The sequence below is a fragment of the Oculina patagonica genome, chromosome 11 (genome assembly GCF_052425735.1).
Source record: "Oculina patagonica isolate OP01 chromosome 11, crgOcupat, whole genome shotgun sequence".
Taxonomy (NCBI): Eukaryota; Metazoa; Cnidaria; class Anthozoa; order Scleractinia; family Oculinidae; genus Oculina; species Oculina patagonica.
Genome location: NC_135768.1, coordinates 18,486,551 through 18,491,837, shown reverse-complemented (window position 1 = coordinate 18,491,837; position 5,287 = coordinate 18,486,551). Strand labels below are relative to the sequence as shown.

The following is a 5,287-nucleotide window of genomic DNA, read 5'->3' as shown; positions in this document are numbered from 1 at the left end:
TTGATGAACCATATGTTCAAACCAGTTAGGTAAAGCTAGAGTAACATTTTTCTCCATATGAAACGAACTAGGGCTTTCCACAAGTTGCTCGGCAACTTTTTAGCAACTTTTTATATTTCGAGCAACGTTTTCCCCTTCGAGCACCTTTTTTCCTCTCGAGCAACTTGTTGCATTTTGAGCAATTTCCAGACCGAAGATCTCTGAAGATTATCCGAGTGTTGTTCAAAGGCCATACGAATGTTTACGAAGATTTACGAAGTTTGCCGAAGATTTTCGAGGAACATCTGAAGACGTTTCAACTTTCGGCTCATTCTGCATTAAATCATTACAAAACTTGTCAGGAAACATGACGTCATCGATATCTTCACGATTTTTCTCAATTAAAGAAAACCTTGTTATTAAACAAATTTTCCCTTAGATATGTTATTTAGATCCTTTTTTTGCTGTAAAATTGCAGAAAACTGGTTAGAAATCTAACCCTCAAAGGGAAATTAGCGTATACATGTATTTAGAGAAATTCTCTTGATTAGAAGCAGCGTTTTGGATTTTTTGGAACAACTATCGAGCAACTTTTATTATCAGAAGCAACCTTTTTGGATTTTTGCAGCAACTTTTGAGCAACTTTTTGAGAAATTACGGGCAACTTTTCGGGAAATCTCGAGCAACTTGTGGAAAGCCCTAAAACGAACCCGGCTTGATAAATCAATTTTCTATCAACTTTATCAGTATTCTACTGATATAACCATGACAGTCTGCCCTTGTACCAGTTTTTACTGATTCGGTTTGCTTTCCCAACAGTTTCTAGACGGTTTCACTAACAATGGAACGACTCTCAAAAGATGGAAAGAACTTCTTTGCATCATAACAAATAGGTGAGTACATAAGCAGTTTTCTTTTACTTAATAAATGACATTTATCCTTGGAACTGGGGATTGAGTCAAAGACAGACACGGCAAGCTAAAGCTGCTTCAAGTTCAAGAATTTTAACCTGAAAAATTTGTTTTTTCTTTTTCTGAGGCATGGGAGGCGTGATGGTCTCATGGTTAACGATGTAGACTCGAAATCGAACGGTTAGGGCTGCCCCAAAGATGCTCGAAACTTACCAAAAAAGTTGCTCAAAAGTTGCTCCAAAAAGTCCAAAACGTTGCTTTTAAATAAGGAAATTCTCCATATATATGTTAATTTCCTTTTGAAGGTAAGATTTTCTAAGCATTTCACGCAATTAACTGCAAAGGCCAAAATTTGTTGAAAAACGAGGAATTTTTTTCACTATAAAAAACAATCGTGAAGATACCGATGACGTCATATCTGCTAACGAGTTTTTAAAGCTGAATGATTCGGAAAGTTGAAGCATACTTTGAACTTTCTTGGAAATCTTCGGCAAATTTCATTAATCTTCGGGAAAGTTCGAAAAATGCTTGTAAAAGTTCGTATGGCCTTCGAACAACACTCGGACAATTTTCGGAAATCTTCGGTCTAGAAATTGCAAAAAGTTGCTCAAACTTGCTCGAAAGGAAAAAAGTTGCTAGAAAGATGAAAAGTTGTCCAAAAGTTGCCGAGCATCTTTGAGACAGCCCTATGAACGGTACGGGGAAACAGTGTTGTGTTCTAGGGCAAGACTCTTAAATCTGACAGTTCCCTTCTACAGCGGGTTCTGGCAAAATATCAGGGCAACATGACAATACTTAATAAAAAATTTGGTTTGTATCTGATCTAAAAATGTTGGTAAAAAAAACGCATAAGACTGAATTTTCGGTAACTCTCTGCTACCTTCATCAGAGTTAAAATTGGTTCAGTTTTTGCATAATCAGTTTTTATACGCCGCCGGTCTCTAGGGATGTTCCCAGTTCCCGGCGTATAAAAACTGATTATGCAAAAACTGAACCAATTTTAACTCTGATGAAGGTAGCAGAGAGTTACCGAAAATTCAGTCTTATACGTTTTTTTTTTTACCAACATTTTTAGATCAGATACAAACCAAAATTTTTATTATGTCAAACACTGATCGCCCTAATAACATGACAATTGCTGGTTTTCACTGTCACGCAATCAAAAAATAAATTCGAAACCATTCAACTACAGAAGCTATGAATTTCAAATATTATTGACGATAAATAGATAAACAATTTCTCCAAGTTTCAGGTCTGTGCGGTGTACCGTTCGCGAGTTATTTGCCGAACCTTTCCACGCAAATTTATAAAGCTTAGTATGGAGATGCCATAACTGTGTCCTTCCAATTATGTTTACAACAGTGGCAATCGTTGGCTCATGAGCTAGTACAGTTTCACATAAACACCACTTATTATATCTGAAATGTTCAATCTGCTCAAAATGGAAAGAAAGGCCTTTTTTCAAACAAAACAGCTTTGTCACGGCACTCAGCTTGATGTCACATACGACGGAGAACTCAAATATTCAAAATGCTCTGTTTAAAAAACGAATGACACTATCGATCTCGAAATTTGCAAGAAGATATATTTTTAGTTTATCTTACGTCTAATGACAACGAAAGTTTAGTAGGCCTAGTGAATTTTGATTTCAGAATTTTATGACGTAACATGAAAACCAAGAATACTTGTTCTGGGGACTCACCCGTGCGCATGGGTACAAGCATCCCATCCACGAGGAGTACCAAGATTTTCTAGTTGCTTTATAGGAAAGTTGAACGTTTATTCGTTTGTTTCACGATGGAATCGCGTCGAGTTGTTGATCGCGACGTATTGACTGAAATACTGCTAGTCTTCATCAGGCGATGAGGTCGATTGTTTACGTGTCGCTATTTGTAGCATGTAGGCTCGCTGCGTTTCGTTTCATAAACGATCGACCTCATCGCCTGACGAAGACTAGCAGTTTTGCAGTCGAATCGTCGCGATCAACAACTCAAAGCAATTCTATCGTGAAACAAACGAAAAAACGTTCACGTTTCCAATCTTAAACCACGATGAACAATAAACACATCTTAACTGTGACATAGTTGCTTTATATTGCACAAATTGGGAATAAGCTTCATTACTGTAGACCGTTTTAGCTTAAATGTAGACTTATTACCCCTACCATGCAAAAACACGATTTGTAATTGTTGTGGATCATTTAGAGTTATCCCGGAATTTTGTTGTCATCCGGTCAATTTCCTAATTTTCCCGTTGTTTTCATCAACCGTTTAGAAACGTTCTGGACTATTTTACTGAAGATGAAAAAACAAGCAAAAATCGGACTGGAAAAGACATTCTCTGCGCCGCACAATAGGTGAGTTCAGTTTTCATTGTTATCAAATGTATATAGTTTAGCATGGGCCCGTTTTCATGATAGAAATATCAACATGACCTGAACCAATTTTGGATCATAATTCGATGCTCCACGCGAGAACTTAAACATTTAAATTCTACAACTGTCTCTATTTAGGATGGGACAAGAGAATTTTCTCTTGGATGGGAGGAATGTTAGGGTGGGAAGAGGCTTAAACAAAGAAAAATGTGAAGCAATTAGTTTGAACTGAACTTCCAAATCATTTTTTTTAAATTTAGCGAGTAGCTTATGCGTTTACATTAAGGTGAAATAATAAGTAGCAATGTTTTAGAAAGTATAGCGACAATCGCGATTTAAAAATGTTGTTACGCATGTACGCAAACTACTTTAAGTGTAGATTTTAATATTAAATTCAACATTTTTTCCTTTCAGGGTTGAAGGATAACCACAGACGATTTACAAAAGAAATCCATCAATTGCATTAAAATGTCCATGATGTCTGGCTGGTGATTTAGTGCTTTCAAGAAAGAAATTTTATACGAAAAATACAAATTGGAAAAAATAAACTAAGTCTTTTGGCGGGAAAATTTTTCTCGTATAAAAAGTTTGCGCTTTTAAAAGGGCCAAGAAAAAAAGTCGAAAAAAGACTAAGTCTTTTGGCGGGAAAATTTTTCTCGTATAAAAAGTTTGCGCTTTTAAAAGGGCCAAGAAAAAAAGTCGGAAAAAAAAACTAAGTCTTTTGGCGGGAAAATTGTCCTTAGAAAAAAAGGTCTGCGCTTTTGAACGGTGTCTGGTTTTGAGTCAAAAATATACTAAGTCTTTTGGCGGGAAAAATCTTGCACTGTGCAGGAGATTTATCCTATCAAAAGTCAAAGTATATGTTTGTTTTTCTGACTAGACTCTGTTCAAAATCGCAGAATTTTTTTTCTTTTCGGCAACCCTACATAGTCAAAATATAGTAAAAGAGAGAGCCTACATTCTGACTAGTTTCCAGGCCCTTTTAAAAGCGCATTTTTTTGTTTATTAGTGCGCTCAATAGAAGACAATAAACCAAGAGACAATAGAAGTTGCAGAAGTGTTTATTTCTTTTAAGTACTATTATCTTATTACAATATTGTTTATTAACAATAAAAGTTATTTACAACGCTGAACAAGTAATAAACTTGACTACTTAATTTGACTAAAAAACTATAAGACAAAAACTTGTAAACAGTACAAAAATCTGCCGGCTTTAAAAGTTAGATTTGTTGATCTAGAAAATCTGTCTAAGTCGAATTACCGCATTGATTGAGAAAAATGAGTAAAATCTTGCTGTGAAAACTTGTAACCAAAAAAATCTGTTCAAACAATTTGGCTCGTTATGAAAGCAAGGAAAAGCGATTCTAGTTTACTTATGTTTGGCAAGTTATAAAAGCAGTTTTTCAATGACTGTCATGGAACCAGAACAAAATTAACCACAGCAAACTCCTGCCGTCACAGAATAGCGCAATAGATCATGAAATCAAACATGTGTTAACAAGTTTTGATCGCACATTCTATCACTGTGTGACTTCAGTTATTCGCTAAGTAATATTAAATAACGTTAAAATTCTTCTACAAGTTACACGAGTTGTTTTGGATCAATTCTAATAAAAAACTTTCAAATTTCTTTCGACAGTTATTGGAAAAGTGCTTTTACACGTCTTGAACGCAACTATAAATTAATCCAAGTGTCAGAATGATCTTTCTTGTTGCTATAAACGAGTAGAATGTTTTACTTTCCACTATGATGTCTTCAAATTTAAAAACAAAATACAAAATTCTGATTACAAGCAATTTAGAACGATTTTTGTTTGTAATAGGCAATTAAATTGTATTCGATACTAACTCAAATGCTCGAACTTTTGTTACACTTTGGCAACTTCAATTTTGTGAAATCTTATTGTTGACGAGTGAAAAATGTTTTGCAGAAAAGATCCTTACCTAAATTAAGGTATGTTACCTCTATAATTAAACTCTGATTATGTTTTCTTGTAAGTTGAGTTCTTTAGTGGTCCTGTCC

General features: G+C 35.1%; 1 long non-coding RNA gene across 1 annotated transcript; it reads left to right on the top strand.

Moving 5' to 3' along the window:
* The first annotated feature begins 791 nt into the window (after positions 1–791).
* LOC144629509 (uncharacterized) lies at positions 792–4,458 on the top strand. Its single transcript, XR_013566386.1, has 3 exons — positions 792–872; positions 3,165–3,246; positions 3,679–4,458. It is a non-coding gene; the product is annotated as an uncharacterized LOC144629509 (long non-coding RNA).
* Positions 4,459–5,287: the final 829 nt, after the last annotated feature.